This window comes from Camelus bactrianus, chromosome 11 (assembly GCF_048773025.1).
Source record: "Camelus bactrianus isolate YW-2024 breed Bactrian camel chromosome 11, ASM4877302v1, whole genome shotgun sequence".
In the NCBI taxonomy this organism is placed as follows: Eukaryota; Metazoa; Chordata; class Mammalia; order Artiodactyla; family Camelidae; genus Camelus; species Camelus bactrianus.
In genome coordinates, this window is record NC_133549.1 from 65,468,899 (window position 1) to 65,486,767 (window position 17,869).

Below are 17,869 nucleotides of genomic sequence, written 5' to 3' on the forward strand. Positions count from 1 at the left end.
CTGCAGTGGGGAAAGAATGTGTCCAGAAGAGCTGGTGGAAGATCTCAGGTAGAAATCATAAGACTGGGAGGGCTAACTCTATGTGCTCATTAAAACTCCTAAAATAATAGGAATAATTTTATGGTTACAGTTTTTTTTTCTGAAAAGCAAGTTCATTAATTTTTTTAAGGGGTTTCTGTAATGGCCTTAGGAGTTAAGAACACATTGAAGAGCATGGACACTTGAGTTAATTGTAACTGGACTCCTTGGGCTGTCATATTACCATTCCGTTAGTAAACAGCAAGGCCAGCTCATAGTAGATGCCCATATCTATTGAATGAGTGAATGGATATGAATGAATAAATAGATCAATGGATTGATAAGTGAAACCACCTCCTCTATTTAACTGCAGTTCTCTTTTTACCAAGTCATAAATGCTAAGAGTTAATGGAGCCCCAAAAGGACTGAGGAACTTTGGATTTCTGCCCCTCTAGGATGATCTCCAGGCTGGCTATATGTCTGTGCTTTCTGGGGTGGGCAGACCTTGAGAAGCAATCTCTGGGCCCTCTGTTGGACCAGACTGTCAGCTGACCGGAAGATGGTCCTATTATATGCAAAAGACCCAAGCTTTCCCTGTCTGACTTTGCCAAGTATCTAGAAACTCAACCTCTTGCTCAGCTCCAGCCCTTGGCAGAGCAGCTTGGGCAGGGACAAAGACAGGGACAGGAGGCGCTCACACAGGCACCTCTTGTCTGTGTGGCCCACTGTTGTCTATGGCAGTGTAACCTAATAAATTCCTTTTCTATTCTCATCCTTTGCTTTTGGAAAACTCTTTTACTTCCCGCGATGCCCGTCTGCCTCATCCCCCAACAGAAACTACTTGAAAAGTTCACCTAAAAACCTCTTATCCTACTTACATCTGTTTAATTTACTTGCTCTTAACAATTGTGTTAGACTACCCACAAAATGTCATGTGACTTTGGATAAACTCAGCCATCATTTCGAGCTATTTTTCTTACTAATTTTGTAATAGAGATAACTTGAACTTCCCGCACTTAAGTAAATCTAGTGTGAAATAAAATTCATATATTATGTTAAGACAAGAAAAATTTAAACATAAACATTTCTTTTCTGCCCTTTGGCCTCCTCTCTCCCTCCACTGTGCATTGTGTATCTACATTATGCACGGACCAAACCTCCCCCATGGGCAGGAATACCGGCTCATCCACAAAGAGCAACATTCTAGCATTAACGAGACAACTCCTTGAAAGGGCTGAGGACTGAGGGAGGAAGGAGCCTACAGCAGAAAATAATTAACACCACCACTAGAATGAAGACAAGATGGCAGAGCCTTCTAACAAAAGACCCTGGGCCCGAACCAACCCAGGCCGGCCGGAGCTGTCTCTACTGCCCATCCTGGCTGACGGCTCCCTCCTCGAGTGCCTTTCTTTCCTTCTTCCTCTTCTCCCTGCTCAAGAACTTTCCTTCCATTTCTCCTTCTGAGCAATAAAGTGGCTGTTCACTTAGTTTAAAAAAAAAAAAAAAAGACAGGGACAGGAGCCAGAGAGAGGTGAATGGCTCCAAGTCCAAACTTTCCTGTTTTTTCTGGGTATGGACTAGTGCTTATGCTGGGAGTGGTCTGGGTTGGGATACACTAAGTTCATTAAAAAAAAAAAAAATCATCAGGCAGATCCTTGTATTTTAGACCTCGGTTACATTGATCCAGAAACACCTAGACCATTGGCTTGCCCTAGGGCAGCAGGTGTCCTCAATTGCTCTGGGATCAGGCAGGACCTTTTCCCTTTGTTTAATGTTGAGGCTCTTCCTGCTTTGCACGGAGCCTAGGAAAGTGACATGCTTACTCGGAGAAACCTCGCCGCCTCCTCCTCCTGCCTCATTTTCTTCCCCTTTTCCAGTTGTCTTCCACAGTACTTTTTGAGGACACTATTTACTGAGTCTTTTTAGATCTGGAAGGTGAGAAGGAATTCTGTACCAGTCACTCCTTTTAATGACTTCTCTAGGCTCCTTGGTGACCCCTGGGACCCAATTTCCCTGGGGTCATTCAGGGGTACAGGGCAAGCTGGTGGCAGAGAGGGAAGCTAGCTCTACTTCTCATGCTTGGATTCCACAAATGTAGCTGGTTCATAAAGAGGATTGAGTAAAATTTGCGATTACTAGGCAGCCACAGAACTCCCTTCTCACCTACCCGCTAGAGGCTGGTGCAGGCCTGGGGATGGAATGATACCAGAGAAGGTTTCTCGTACCCCACTTATTTCAGAGAAAGATTTCTGGACCTTTTAAAGCTCCCAGCTGATACCAATGTACAGCAGAGTCTGAGAACCAGGAGGCTGGAGTAAGGGAGCTAATAAGCCTGAACAGAGCTAACGAGACCACCTGATCGACATAAATAACGAGTAGTATATGGAGGCAAGTATGAGGGACAAGTAGAGCGAGGAGACAAGGGGGCTGGCCCTAATCGCGCTTTCCCCTCTGGGACACTGTGCAACTTGGCCAAGGCACAGCTGGCCAAGTGACTCAGCTCCTGACTGGCACAAGGAGGGGCTGGACCCAAACCCTGGTTAACGTCAGAATCCCTGGGGAGCTTATAAAAAAGAATACAGGCCCCTAGGGCCTAATTCGGGAGGTCTGAGCCTGGTTCTGGGATCATTTTTCCCCCCAAATTCCTCTGGTGATTCTAATGTGTAGCCAAGTTTGGGAACCACTGGCTTTAGCCATCATGCACCAGAATCACTGGAAGGCATTTCATTAAATACCAATTGGTGGGTCCACTCCCAGAGTTTCTGAGTCTGTAGATTTGGGTTGGGGCCGAGAATTCACATTTCTAACAGGTTCCAAGTTGATGCCGATTTTGCTGGTCTGAATTACACTTGGCCCATACCAGACAAGGAGATTCAACCCTGGCTGGATAGTAAAATCACCTTTGCAACTCTCACTACAGAGGCTGTACCAATTAAATCCATCTCTGGGTTTGGACCAGGAATCATGATTTTCCTTCCAACATTGCATTATGAAAATGTTCAAATATATAGTAAATTTGAAAGAATTCTGCAGTGAACAGCCATATACTCACCACCTAGATTCCGCCACAGCCATTTGACTCTGCTTCCTTTATCACACGACTATTCATCTACCCATTTCGCTAACATCAGGGTTTCTTAAAGCTCCAGTTCCCCAATTTCAGCTGAGTTTGAGAACCAGGTGCTTGTTATTTCTGGCCTTTTCCTCTGTAAGTCTCTTTCTGGCTATAGTCTGCAGAATCTCTGCCAAGAAACTAGACATGCATTTATTTAGCTCCTACTGAGTACCATTGGGGAATCTCTTTCCCTTGAGCTGAGTCTGGTGGGACATTTTATTTTCTGAAATGTTTTAAAGCCAGACAAATCCAGACCAAGGAGCCTAGTGTACTTAGTATGTGGCATTCTACTGGTGAGGAGGGTCCCACTTTGTCTCATCACCAGTACCTGACTGGATCTGGATGTGACTTGTCCAGGATTCCTTATCTAATAAAGACTGGGAGAGGATGAAGCTTCCTGAGAGGGCTCCTTAGTCACTGATTCCAGGGTATTGACCAAGCTGTCACTGTGAGATCTGTGCCTGCCCCCAGAGCTCCAGGCTTTGTAGGGGCAAGTAAACGCCCTTCATGATATGTGATAAGTGCTCTGCTAAATCACCCACGGTTTACCAAGCACTGGAGATAGCCTTTGGGGTCAGCCCTGAAGGGGAAAATGATAAAGAGTTTCTGTTCTGCAGAAGCTTCTAGAAGGGCAATATCTGACAGTAACCATTCCTCCTCCCACACCACTGGCCACACAGCTGATCCTGTGGGGCCTCAGAGTCTAGAGGAAGAGGGAAAACCCACAAGCACATGAACTTGCCCCAGGCTGCCTGAGGTCTGGAGTTTCCAGCTGGGCTGTGTACCTTCAGCTTTTCTTCTATATCGGTTTCTGGCAGCTGGGGTAGCATGAAGACCAGCGAGTGGGGTTTCATGGGAGAGAGAGTCTTGGCGGGGTAGAGTAAGTGAATGTATGTTCTTTTATTTCTAAGGAAAGAGTGGGAGAGCTGATTAACGAGCAAATCTAAGCCATGTTCTTCTAGGACTCCTTTCCCACTCTGTTTGAAGTGAGAAGTAGAGAGGAGAAAGAAAGGTCAAGGGAGAGGCCAGCCCACACAGTAGCTCTGTCATGCCGGACAAAGGCCTGAACTCATTCTCCTATGGGTGGGTGGGGAGTCTGGGATTTCCTGGCTAGCCAATAGGGTTAGGGAATTCATTTGGAAATAAAGGTGGGTTTTCCCTCAGTCATCAATGAAATCAGAAGACCTGCCATTTAGAAATACAACTTCGTGTGGAGGTAGTTTCAGCTCTGCTGGTGACTGAAACTTGGGAGCTGGGACTTTCTCAAACACTTTTTACTTCAGTCATTTTGAAAATGTAGAATTCTTTTGGGCCCCTAAGGCTTGAGTCCCTTTTACTGGGGCTTTTTAGCATGATTCACTTGGTATGTCTTCCAGGGTGTCTTTGCATTTTACTGAAATGGTTTGCTGATGTTCCTGGGGACTTTATGGACCAATAGGACCTTGAACTCTGGGAGGACTGTGGTTGGCTAATGGCCTGTGGGCCCCAGTGCTCTCAGCACAGGACCTGGGTGGAGGAGGTGCTCCACAGGTAGTGCTGAGTCCATGAACACTGCACTGTTTTCCACAACTCCAAGAAAAAAAAAAAGAAAACCTAAAGTTCAACAATAGGGGGATAGTTTGTAATTCTGGCACAGGAACCAGGATAGAACAGCAGGTAGCTCTTTGAAAAGGCTAATTATAAAGGCTCAGCAGGAATATGTAAAAATATAAAAGGTGGAAAAATACTATCCAGTAAGCATGTTGTTTCTGCTATAAAACATGATGTGTATGTCATAGTTAAAAACTGAAAGGAAAGACAAATGGAAATAGTTGTGCTAAGACAGTGAGATTATCGGCAGTGACTATTCAAGGTTTTTCTTAAATCTTAACTGTTGCATCATCATTATAACATAAAAACTAAACCTCTACGGGAGTGTTCCACTGTAGGCATGCCCAGGATTTGGGAGGCCAAAGTCCTTTGCTTGTCCTTTGTCTAGGCAGATCTCCTCCAGGCAGGGTCTGTGTTGTGCATGCCTCATCCACATGGCCCCAAACCTCACACACAGTAGGTGCTCAATAAATACTTGCTGACCTGGCAGCTCAATTGGTAGCTTATTCTAAAGATTAAAGGGTTTTTTTTTTTTTTTGAAGGTACCCAGAAGTACTTTGACTGGAGGAGAAAAGGAGTTGGGGAAAGAATTACATCTGGTCCACACACCACCAACTGACAGAAAAGTTTAAGTACTAGATTGCATGTAAGTTGGTTCTTTCAGTTCAACCAGTTTAGTAAATGTATAACCAAATAATTTAATTTTTTTTTAACCCCTAAGCTTGTGTGTGTGTGAATAAAATCACAAAAAGAGGAGGAAAAACCCTTCGTCCACATGGGACCTCATTCTGGGTTCAGGGAACAGCAAGGTGATAAAGGCTGGTCCTCAGGGAGGAGTGGCCGCCTGACTGACTTCCCCTTTCGGTCCAGAACTTGGAGTTGAGAACTGTAAGTTGACCTCCTTCTTGCTCCAAGGTGGGGCCTCTGTGGAGTTGCCATCTTTCCCTCTCTGGGGTCCTGGTGCATATAGGTCCACAGCTCTGCCAGCCTCGTGAGGGCCTTTGTGCCAGCATATGGGAGGACTTGGCTTGGGGATAAAGAAGAAGTAGAGTGTATTTGGTTTGGCATTTGCTAACTGGTAAAGGTCCTGTCTTGGAATTATCCCTCACCAACCATCCCCTGGCTGAAATATCATCATTATTTCATCCCTGAGGGTAGGGATTTGAGGTTCTCCTGCTCAGGCACAGGTCTGGAAAGGGAACCTCTCTGACCCATTTCTCCAATGGAAAAAGTACCACAAGGTGACTCAACACTGGGGGAAATTAGCCCCTGAATAAAGTTGGCGGATATTGTATCTGGTAGCTATTTGTGATGTGTCCCTAACAAAGGAGGCCCAGAGTAACTCTAGCTTTTCCAGAGAGTCTATCTGGACTACTGATACTAATTAATATATCCAGCCAGTTGGCCACTCAACTAGTGAGACCCTGAAAGAACAGAATGCAACACAGTGAATGGTTGACTTCTTATGCATTGTTTTCTAAGCAGTGCACTAAGCCCTCTACACACGATATTCTCTTTCAATTCTTCCCAAGAACCCTGTGAGGTGGATAATATCTCTACTTTACAGAAATAAAACCTAAGGCTCAGAGATGTGATTTGACCAGTAGCATGCAACTAAATATAGTAATGCTAATTAATAGCTAACAATCATTGAGCACTTACTACTACAGGGCTTCCTGCTTCAACTTGCTTAATCCTCATAACATCCTTAGAAACGAGGTAGTTATTGCCCCATTTTTAAGAAGTGCGGAAACTGGAGTACAGGAAGGATGAAAGTTCCCCAAGGCAGTCAGCTAGCAGATGTCAGAGTGGGATGTGAACACAGGCAGCTAAGCTCAGCCATACTTCTAACCCCCATGCTACATATGGTAAATGTCGGACCCAGCTGTGTCTGGTCCATGAAAATATACTGAGAGCCTGCTGTGTGCCAGGCACATACACCTACCCAGGTGATCACACCCAGTCCCTGCCCTCATCAGCTTCCATGCTGGTGTCACTGCACCCAGATGGTGTGGAGACAGGCCAGAGTGGGGAAAGGGTTGGGACAGCCAGGTGTAGGACATCCAGAGGACACTGAGCTCAGGCAGGGAGAAGGCAATCAGGAGTGACCCTACCCTCATCCTCTGTGGTTGCCCTGAGGTAATAATTACCCTCTTTAGGGGACTGAAGCAAGAGGTCAGGGGTCTCTAGGGCCCACTTATCTCCAGGACCTGGACTTCTTGGAGTCTTGCCTCACAGGCCCATCGTAAGGTTTCCCTTGTCTTTGCTTTGCATACATTCCACACAATAGGAGACACTGCAGATGGATCCTATCAGAGAAGCTCCCCTTGAGGAGATACTGAGGCCAGGATTAAGAGGCCTTAAACTGAAATTTCTGAGGGAGAAATTATGCTTGAACTAGGTGGCTCTGCCTTTGGGAGGTCTGGAGGGTGTGACATGGTCTGATTTGTGTTGTAATAAGCCGGCTCTGGCCACTGGGTGGTGACAGGATTGGTGGGGCCTGTGTCCCTACTCTCTCTCCTGTAGGGTCAGCCCTATAGGAGCTCACCTCAGCTGTGGCTCTGGAAGCCTGCCCTGGATTGGAGAGATCCCATCTGTTCTGCACCTCTGGACCTTGGCCTCAGCTGATCAAATTCTGTCTTGAGCCTCCTCACCAGTACACTCCTCAGTGGACTGTGAGAGGCTTAAATGCATCAATATGTGAAAAGCACTTAGAGCAATGCCGGATCATGGTTTACATGTGAGCAATGATTACTGTAATTACAAGTGACTGGGTGAACAGAGATAGACAGAAGCCTGGATCCGTCCTGGCCCCTCCCCTTTACCAGCCAGCCTTGAGCCTCGAGTCTCTCCTGTGGGATGGGGCTGGTCAGGCCAACTTGGCAGAGCTGTGTGAAGATCAGCTCTCATACCCACACCCTACCTGGTGGGTAGTAGGCCCCTCCTCACACAAGACTGAAAAAAAAAAGGCTTTAAGATTTCTCAGGAAGGTTTTGTTCCTGCTGTTTTTCCTTCCTGACTTCCCAACTGTCCATTTTCTCGCTGCCACTGACTCTCAAGCTTCACACCCTGCAGTTCCCAGATCTAGGGTGTCCGCTCATAGCTTCTGTCTCAACTAACATTACCTTTGTCCCTCTTCTAACCCTCCACCTCTGGGAAACAACATACAACTTTAAGGACTACTAACTTCACCACATCCATATGGTAAGAGCACCTGCTTACTGGGCACTGACTGGGTACCTGCCTGGCTTTGTTCTTTATTGCCATGTGCTGGGCCTTTGCATGGATGTGCTTGTTTGATCTTCGGTGTTCCTTGGAGGCTGGTGTAATTATCACCCCATTTAAAAGGTAGAAAAACAGAGGCACAAGTGGTTAAACAACTTGCCTGGTGTCACAACTAGGAAGTGTTGGTTTTAAACATAAGCAGTCTCAGTCTAAGCCCCAGCTCCCAACCACTCCATTTTCTTGTATGACCCTAACGTTTAAAATTCAGAGGAATTGGGAAAAGGAGCAACATCTTTGTCCTATGAATGTCAGAGTTTTATTTGCTTGCTTTTTTTTAATCAAAACTTCTTTTACTCCAGAGTTGGGTATCTCAAATTTCCCCTGGTTATATTCTGCTGGTGTTTTATCTCCTAAGGCATTCTCTAAATCTCACCAAACTCTCTTACGCTCAGAAGTAGGCATATTTTCTCTTGCTCTGTCACCTGTAGAGATGGAAAACTGCTCATTAGCATGTTCTTTCTCATGCTTGAAAATAGCTTTACGATGTCTCAAAACTCTCTGAGCAAGAAGGACCTGGCCCCTTTCCACGAGGCTGGTTTCCTGTCCCCTGCCCTGAGAAAAGTGTTCGGACTTTACAGACTCTCTCTTCCCACTGGTTATGTGCTGGACAATGGGGTCACACCCTAGAGTGCAGGTGGGGAACTCTCCCCTGCACAGAATTTTATTTTAGTTTAATTTGTTATTTTAATATTCCAGTACGTTTAGAAAGGAGATAAAAGTGGAAGGAAGTAGTGAAAAAAAAAAACTTATCCCTAAGACCTCCTCTCCTGACATTTTTATACAGACTAGAACTTACTTTGAACCCGAGGGCCTGCCTACATGCCAGGCACTGCTCACAAGGGCCTGTGGCAGGGACACAGTCCTGGTCCTGAGTTTCTTGCAGTCTGAGCTGGTGAGCACTGAAAACAGCTTCAAAAAATTTCCATTTCAACCAGCGTTTACTGAGCATCTGCTGTGACCAGGGAGTCTTCTGCACACTTTGGGTACATCAGCAAACAAAGATCTCTGTCTTCATGAAGCTTACATTCTAGTGGGGAAGGGAGACAATTAGTTGATAAATGCTATAGAAAAAAGAAAAGGAAGGGGGCTGGGGTACAGGGTGTGGGTGGGGAGGCTGCAGGATTAGATGTAAGTCAAGGCCTCCTAAGAAGGTTAGATTTGAGTCAAGACTTGAAAAAGGTAAGGGATTTAGCTGTGGGGTACCTAGGAACCCAGTGTTTCAGGCAGAGGGAATAGCTAAAGCCTCAAAGAGAAAAATCCAACACAAACACCAGGAAGGGGATACCCAAAAGATAGGGAATCTGAGAAAGGGGCCAAGGGGAGGGAGGAAGGAGGCTGAGCATGCCTAGGCTAATTGCACTGTGGCTGCCCTGCTGGGTGGGATGATTTACCTGACCCAGAGGACCAGGCTCAGCCCAAATCTCTGGGCCAAGGAAAATTAGCTCTGATCCAGGCTCTTTCACAATTAAGCCATGGCCTTCAGTAAGTCGCATACTCCCTGGGACTCAGTGGCCATGTCTGCAAAAGAAGACAGGCAACATCTGGCCATTCCCTGGTCTTCTGCAAGTACTTTATAAGAATAATAGTAATAACAATAGTAGTTATAATAATAAAGTTGCAAATAAGATGGCAATTGCAGTATCTTTCTGGGGTGAATAAGATAATTATTTTCATTACTGAAACTTTAAAAAATCAAAAGCAAAACCATCTAACTTATGTGGTTTCTGAGGAAAAAAAGACAAGAGAATGGCCTCTGGTCAGGAAAAAAAAATGAGGTGACAAAGGCAAAAGGCTTCCTCTCACCAGCATTTAACCGTCATCCTCTTTGTGGGAGCTGGGTTCTGAGGCCCCCTCTGGGCTGCTCCTGAGAATAGTTCCTTAGCTGAGCTTTAGAACATCTGCAAGCAGCCAACTGTCAGTTTGGGAAGGTTTGGAAAGTATTACGTAAGGCAAAAAAAAAAAAAAAAAGCCCAAAAAAACCCAAAAAACCAAAAACAACGGTTTTTGACAAATTAAAAAAAAAAAAAAGAAGACATGGCAAGGTTTCCTAGCCTTTAGGTTGTAGGGACCAGAAATGCAAAATTGTGTTCTCACAATCTACTGATTTGCTAAAAGGAGAGATTTGAGAGCACCACATTTTCAGACACTTGGTTTTGCCCAAACTCCTGGATTCAGGGCCATGTAGGTAAGGGCTTTCCCTACCCAGACAAACAAGAGTGTTCGGCTTTTTTAATGCCAAGACAGAGTTGGGGTGAGCCTGCTGGAAAAAAAGGACTAAAAAGAAAAGTCCTCCCAGAAAGTACATCCATGAAGGATTGCTTAGGTGAGGAGTCACAGAACAGGCACAAGTCAGGGTCTGACGTCTGACTGCTAAAAGTCAAATCTCACCTGTAATAATAGCTCTCTGTGTCTCAATTTCCTCATCGGTATAACAGTAAAGTGATACCTCCTTCACAGGGCAGTTATGATGATCAAGTGAATTAACATAATGAAGTCTTTAGAATCATACATAAGTCCCAGAAAAACAGCCAACAGTGAGTGTTTTTGTCTCTGGGTTACATGGGTTCTTCCTAATCAGCCTCTGAGTGTTTTTCATTGAGGGCTGCCTATTTAGGGAACATTTTTGGTACAAGCACACTTTCAGGTCATGCAGGTCTCTTCTTTCTAACTGATATTTTCCTTAATCTTAAAAGAATCACCGTTTCCTAAGCCAGCACTGTAAAATAGAAATACAATGCAAGCCACAAATGTAGGTTGCCATATATGATTTCAAATTTTTTGGTAGCCACACTGAAAAAAATAGAATGAAAAAGGTGAAATTAATTTTAATAACACATTTTAACCTAATATATCTAAAATATTACTTCAATATATATTATGAATGAGATTTTACATTCTTTTTTTTCCTTACTACATCTTTGAAATCCAATATCTGTTTTACAATTACACATATCTCAATTCAGACTAGCCACATTTAAAGCACTTAATAGTCATATGTGGCTATCATGATGGACAGTACAGTTCTAAATGACAGGAAGACGGTTCTTGGCAGTGAGCTTTGGTGGGCTAGTCAGGCTGGGCCCTGACCCTCTCCCAGTCACCACTAATGATAACCAGAAAGGCCTCTGGGATGCAGGATCTTCTGGTCATATGGAATAAGGAGGTTTTTGATGCAAGCCGTACAAGTTCAACAGTGTGGTTTTGAACTGAGATGTATTAGGCAAGCTCTTGCTTGCCCCTAACGGTCTTTTCTTCCCTTCCCACTAACCCCATCCTCTACCTCCACCTGTCTTGATGATTACAATCTAAAGTAAGTTTATTAATTATCATCCTCTATTAAAATGCAAATGTTGGGATAATATCTTTACTGAGTATCACCTGAGACTAAGGTAGCTGAAACAGAGATTAGGATGGGAAGTAGAATGTGTTTTGGGGTTCTATTTGGAGGCTCTGTAAAGTGCCATTGTATAAAAACCATGAGGGGGAGGGTACAGCTCAAGCGGTAGAGCATATGCTTGGTATGCATGAGGTCCTGAGTTCAATTCCCAGTACCTCCCCTAAAAATAAATAGTAAACTTAATTACCCCCAACACCCCCCAAAAAAAACAAATAAAAATAAAGCTTAAAAAAAAAATCAGTGATAGGAAAGCCTTGCAGAATGGATTCTGCAGGTTCTCAGCCTTTAATGAGCCCTTCCAGCACAAATCACTTAGTTCTAACAGGAACCTCATTAACCAAAGGCAGCAGTACCGAGTGAGAGCAGACACCATTTGAACACCTTGGGTTCAAATTCTTTAGGTGAATGAATCTGAATCTAAAAACTACACGAGGAGTCCCTTAAAGTAGGAATTTTGCAGACTTGTCCTGCCCATCCATTCCCAGCAGCCCAGAGGAAAAAGAGCCTACCCCTTCTTCCTTCAAAGGAATCACCCTTTGATTCCATTCAGGGAAATTTCAGTTTGGTCTTTAAAGTAGGATGTGTCTTGGGGAAGGCTGCCTTGATTTCTAGGACAGGACCTGCTTCTTCATCTCTCCCTTTCCCCATTCTGTTGTCTTAGGGTGAATTTGCTTATCTTTCCTCCAAACTACTATTATAAGCTTGTTTGTTTTTTTTTTTAATTTGGGGGGGGGAGGAGGTAATTAGCTTTGTTTGTTTGTTTAATGGAGGTACTGGGGATTGAACCCAGGACCTCGTGCATGCTAAGCATGCACTCTACCACTGAGCTATACCCTCCCCCATTATAAGCTTGTTTGAAGGGGGTCTCATTTCCCTATTTCCAAGTTCTTGGAAAGAGTGGAAGGAACCCCACTTTCACCCCTATGAGCTGGTAATGTATCTGATACCTCAGTGTATATCTTAATGTCTGAAACAAAACTCTATTCTTGTTTCATCTGTGATGAGACTGGACTATCTACCTAACCCACAAATGTTCCTTCCCTTCAGCATTCCTAACTGCTCCTTTTTCCCAGTCTATAGTATTCCCAGCTACATTGCCTTGAGGAAAATTACTTTTATCTGGCAGTTCCTGACTGCTGATCTCTGACTCAACTTCTTTAGTCTCATTGTGCCCCCAGGGAGGTTATCCAAAGAATGCTCTCTATCAATTGGTTTTTTTTAAGTTAACTTTTGTCAATAATCAACATTTTTATCGAGTGTTTTTTTCCTTGATTACTAATACGATACATAATTTTATTCTATAAAATTTGGCATAATCTAGAAAAGATAAAGAAGAAGCATCTGTCATTCTACTGTCTAGAAAACACCACTGTTATCTTTTGGGTAATCAATAGTTATTTGAGCCCATTATATTTTATACCAGTCAAAACTGTATCTCTGGAGTAATCTAGGAAGACAAGACTAGCACATGCAACAAAATAGAAGTATTCAATACAGATTTCATTCACTTAACCATTCATTCAGTGCTTTATGGGAAAGTACAGAAACATACTAACTTCATTTAGAAGTTTAGTTCACTTGGGGATGTCATCAAATGTACAGCATATTATTGAGGTCAGAAGAGCAACTGATTCCTGCAGTAGATTCTATCTCTTTGGATGGAGGTTTAGGCAGTATCTTTTCATTTTATTAGAGGGGGTTAAAAGTTAAGATTTCCCATGAGAAAAATTTTTACTATCTCAATGTAATTACTGTGACCAAATGGTGAAACTTCTAAATAGCACTTTACTAAAAAGAGTCTGTTCATTTTTCATGTTTGTGATCAAGATACCCCATACCCTCAAAAAAGAGCCTAGAGTCTGGCAAAAAATAAGAACCAACTGAAGTGTAGTAACTTAATCAGTAGATGTGGTCAGCCTCAGAGGATTGAAATCAACAGGCCGTTAAAAGTCTGGTTGATGTTCTGTGGTTACAAATTAAGGCACAAGAATTTCTCTCTTCCTTAGTGACCAATAATCTTAAATATAAGTGCAGGTTTATGAATTTCAGTATATATGTGTTTTGGGGAGTAGGAGTGAAGTCAGGTTGTGAAGCCTAGGAAATACTGTCATTGAGTTTGGGAACTTGGAAAGTTTGCTGATCTGCAGAGGGAGCTCAGAGCTTGAGGTGGTGAATTGATGGAAGAATTATGGAATTGGCTGGAATCAACAGCCAAGTTAGTTCTGCGGACACTTGAGGGGCCAGGTAGTGCCACAGGGTAAGGTATAAAATAAAAGCCATAAGAGGAGATGAGTGGGACCCCAGTGTGCAAGCGAGTGGTGTGTGCCACTTTGAACTACCAAAGGCAGGACATGGCAGCAGTAATCTCTGGATAGAAGGTGAGGAGAGATTTGTCCTTTCCTTTAAGTCCTCTTTCGCCATTCTTCAACTGCCCACGTTTACATAGTAAGCATTTATTAATTTTTTAATGAAAAAATATAATTTAATAAAGATACAAAAAATAATTTAGGATAGTATTGATAGAAATTATGTCCTGGGGAAGAGATAAGACTCAAAAAGTCAAAGAAGAATCTCCTTTCTTGATTCATTTTCAAAAGGTCTTATTCCCCCAAACCCATAAGTCCATTCCTGTTCCCCCATGTCTGAAGTATTTCCTAAGAGATTTGTTTCCAATATTTTTGATCCTTGTGAAAATATCCCCAAGAAAAGTAACACACCCCCCTGTTCCCAGTTATTTATATCAATAATATTCAGCATATTCAGCATGTGGCTTTTCCATTGCAACTTTTGGTTCTTCAAAGCCCTATAATTTTGGAATTGGAATGTCATATTCTACTAGACTCAAAGTTGAGTTTGAGAAGTTCTTCTAAGCCTTTTTGAAAAAATAGAATTTATTTTTTAGAGCAGTTTTAGGCTCACAGTTTAGTTGATCCAAAGGTACAGAGATTTCCTATATACCCCTGCCCTGTTTTACTTCTTGTCAAATTGTAGACCCAAACTATGGTGGTGGGGAAGCTCTTCCTCTCCCCCATCCCTAGTCCATGATTAAAACACTGAAGTTCCCAAACTTTTATGTATTTGGCAACACCTGGGGAAGCTTCTGGAGTAGGACTGTGAAAGCCTTCAACAGCAGGGCATCTGCTCCTGGCAAACCGAATGTGTGGCTATGGTGATGAGAAGGGAGGTTTGAGGAAAGAAGCCGCTGGGGATGTCTGTGAGCCTGTGTCCTCTCTTAGGGCACCCATCCTGCAGGCACCCACCCACTGATACTTGGTGAGGGGTCTAAGAACACAGTGGTAGCTGCTCCCTTCATACCAGAAGAATCAAGATACTTTTCTATCTTGGCTACAGTCTCCCCATGCACTAAAGGGAGGAGTGGGACTGAGAGTAGAACAGAAAGGATGGGAAACTCGAAGGATGCCTGAGACTCAAGAATAAAGGAGTTGCTTTTTAAAGAAAAAAAATTTTTTTTCCCTCAAGGTCCTCTTTTTAATAAGATGTTTTCTTATTTACATGGACTCCAAATAAGATAAAGAAACCTTTTAAAAAGGTTGATTTTTTTAAAAGTGTTTTATTATGGAAATTCTTTAAAAAATACTAAAGTAGGGAGACTAGTATCATGGGCCCCCGTTTTCTATTACTCAGCTTCAGTTATTATTATTATTATTATTATGACTATTATTATGCTATACCTCTCTCATCCTCCCTCCTCAAACTGGATTATTTAGAAGCAAATCCCAGTCATTTTATCATTCTAAATAGGAATATTTCAGTATGGACCTCTAAAAAAGAGAAAAAAGGAAGTCTCATGATTACAAATCTTAACCTTGTTTTTTCCTCATTCTTCATCTGTCACTAGACTTTGAACCTGAGTTCTAGACCTGGTTTGCCACTCACCAGCTGTGTGACCAGCAGCAAGTCATGTAACCTTTCTGGACCTGTGCTTTTCTCACCTGAATGGGTGAAGTAGATGATATCTAAGACCTCTTGCAGTTCTAGAGATCAAAAAGTCTTACAAAGGTCATTCTTTCAGCATCCAGAGATATAGTACAGATTTGGTACAGGATCTATTTCCTGTTTGTTTTTTGGTGCAATGCTCAGTTCAGAGTCAAGACCTTCTCAGTGAAGATCCAAAAAAGTCCCAGAGGCTGCTGAGTAGCAGAATCTTTAACTTGGAGCTTTAAAAAAGAACTGAGCCCTGGAACCATCCCTGGGAGCAGTTTTGTGCTGCTCTCAGTATCTCCTCTGACAACCTCAATGTACCTTAACAAGTATTCTGCTGAGTTGTGATGCTGGGAAGGTTTAAGTTCTCTAAACAGATCCACCTTTTCAAAAGACCACCCTGAAACCCATAGCTAATGAAAAGTGATGTTTACAGTGCTTTGGGGTGGCTGGGCGGTGGGGGGTGGGTGTGATTAGTTACACTTTTAGAAAACAAGGAACTGATTTTTGTTTGTTAAGGAGTAAGGATACCCATTATACAGGCAAACTGACTGAGTGTGAAGTAAAGTAGGTACATTTAAGGTTGCCTGGTAAATGAAAGATTAAGTCCAGGATAGAATTTCTTTTAAAAGTATGGAAAACTTATTGTAGATGTTGAGGTTTAGGGAAAGACAGGGGTTCTCTTTGGTTAATGAAGGAAGCTTTGGGCAAGAAGGTGGTACCCAGCACAGAGAAGCACTGCCAATGCGACCCTCACATTGCATGCCACAAGCTTTCATGGGCATTCTCTTGTTGCCTTCCCACACCATCCTTAGAACTAGAATGATAGGAGCCCAAGGAGTAGGTGGCCCAGCATCTCTCAGCTAGAAAGTGAGGGAGGTGAGCTTGGACCCAGACTTGTGGCTGCCACGTGCATGTCCTGTTTCTCTGCATCTTGAAGAGGGATAGGGAAATGAAACTGGAGAAAGGCTATTTGGAAAAAGAAACTCGGTTGTCAGTGTAGCAAGAGTAAAGCAAATACTTACTAATGCTGCACTTTACTTTTCCTTCTTTTTTTTTTTAATCACCACGGCCCAGAGAATGAAAAAATGGACTCAAATGAAGAAAAAGCCTCCAAAATTACATTTTAAAGTGCAAGCTCTAATCAGCTCTGAGGTTTTTCAGGAAACTTACTGAAGCTATGGACAAGGTTATTGTTTTAGTGCCAGGGTTTTAAATTGGGGGGGGTAGGGTTAAAGGGACCAAAGATGAGGGTTGTTATTTCAAGCTGAAACCAGTATTCCATAGTGGGGAACTCACTAGGTCTGTGAGTTTTGGGGCTGGTTAGCGCACTCGGAGAAGTCCCTGGACACACTGAGGAGGGTCAAAGTATGCATTCTTTGTAACTGTTGTGGACTTGTACCACAGCTACTCAGCGATTAGATTCTGAGGCCTGTCCTTAGCAGGAAACGGTAAAGGAATCAGCAGGAAGCCGAAAACAAGGGAAGGGAAACTCCTCCCTCCTGTCAAAAGAACAGACTCTGGTGAAGATGATAATGAAAATGGGCGTTGTAGGGCTAGACAGGTTGAAATGGAGAGTGGTTAAATTTTGAATGGAAATAAGGCAAATGTACCTTATGGCATGTGACAAACTGCTGTGTTTACTGTGATTTTAATATGGAGCCTGAACCATGTGTTCCTGAAGTCCTCCAGAAGTCCCCACAGAATCCCCAGGACATGGGAAAAATGCTGTTGCTTTATTTCCAAGGGCAGTGGTTTGTGTGTTTTCTGAGGTCCAGCAGTCCATTGACAAGACAACCTCCCCTTGTTTCTGATTTCCGGCTTATTCAAGGCCAGAGGACCCAAAAGCCAAGTTAAGAAGTTTTACCGGGATATAAAATGAAAGTATAAATGGAATAAAATCATAAGGAAAACTGGGTGTGAAGGAGCAGAGGACCGCAAAATCATTTTTCTGTTTTACCCAGTTCGTTGTAACCGAAAATCCTCACTAGATTCTTGAGGTAGGGGGAGAGCCGGTGATTCAGTGGGAGAAACGGAGTCCAATAAGAAGAAACTGGTTATCTGAAATCCGACAACACTTTCTTGTAGGTTAGAATTCAGCTTTGAAGTTTCACTTGTTGAGCTTAGCTCAATAAGTTATGCTACTCCTGATGAAAAAGAAAATTAAGAGTATTTTATGTTGAAGGGCCTCAGTGATGAAAAGGCAGCATCTATCTCACTTATCAACTGTGCAGTGAGCTCTTAATGTTAGCAGTCTTGTGTTTAGATTGTTACCTGAAGAAAAAAAAGACAAACTGTCCAGAATGCTGATTCTACTGTTTTAGTGGGAAAAAATTTCTAACAGGCAACTGGCAAACAACAAAACTTTTGAAAAAGCAGTCCTGGGGAGAGTCCAGTGCAGTTTCATAATGGGTAGGAATAGTTACTTTGCTGCCTTTTTTTTTTTTTTTTTTTTTAATCTTTCTGGGTTTGATGTGGATCTCTATTTGTTCAGGAAATTGTGACGTGTGTTCTGGGCAGGG

General features: G+C 43.0%; 1 long non-coding RNA gene across 6 annotated transcripts in view; it reads right to left on the reverse strand.

Annotated features, from left to right (window-relative positions):
• Window positions 1–508: 508 nt before the first annotated feature.
• Window positions 509–17,869, reverse strand: part of LOC123615874 (uncharacterized) — a 37,659-nt gene continuing 20,298 nt past the window's right edge. For 3 of the 6 annotated variants that reach the window (XR_006723675.2, XR_006723674.2, XR_012510287.1), the window contains one exon: window positions 8,324–9,035. This is a non-coding gene — a long non-coding RNA (uncharacterized LOC123615874). The other 3 variants (XR_006723677.2, XR_006723676.2, XR_012510286.1) reach the window with 3 other exon arrangements.